Here is a 579-nt window from a genome sequence, read left to right as displayed (position 1 = left end):
CCCCCCAACCAGACAATCAAAAGATCAAAGTAGGGAATTAGAAGATTAAAAGAGCAAGCCAGGCGTAGTCAGGACACACTACAACGAGAGCCAGCAAGTCAGCAGCACCGGAAAAAACAGTCGAAAAATGAAATTCAACCAGGAACTGAAAAATTGGCTCGAAGGCTGGCAACCAGCAAAGGAAAGATTGCCCGAAAATCGTGAACATTACCCGAGTCGCCTATGGCCCGACACATTAAGGACAAGTACAACACAGTCAAAACAAACACAGAAACAGGGCATCGCACCAAAGAACAAAGGAAAACAGGTATAAAAGAAACAGAACCACAATACGGAGGCAGATACTCGTCATACTACCATGGACGTGGAGAAAGCAATAGAAGAACTACTGACGACCTGGGACGAAACAGAGGCCCAGGCACTATGGGACTCGCTAACCAGAGCCGACAATGCAGAAGCGCAAGATCGAGCGACAAGGATAAAATTACCACCGGGGAAAAAACCACCAGTAGACAAACCGCGGAGAAAACCAGCCATAGCCTGCACCAAGATACCACCGACAGCCAGGAAAGCCGAGGA

The sequence above is a fragment of the Odontomachus brunneus genome, unplaced genomic scaffold (genome assembly GCF_010583005.1).
Source record: "Odontomachus brunneus isolate Ranch 3 - 2012 unplaced genomic scaffold, Obru_v1 Obru_scaffold_127, whole genome shotgun sequence".
Lineage (NCBI taxonomy): Eukaryota > Metazoa > Arthropoda > Insecta > Hymenoptera > Formicidae > Odontomachus > Odontomachus brunneus.
The sequence above is the reverse complement of the archived record's forward strand: the minus strand, read 5'-3'. Positions refer to the sequence as shown.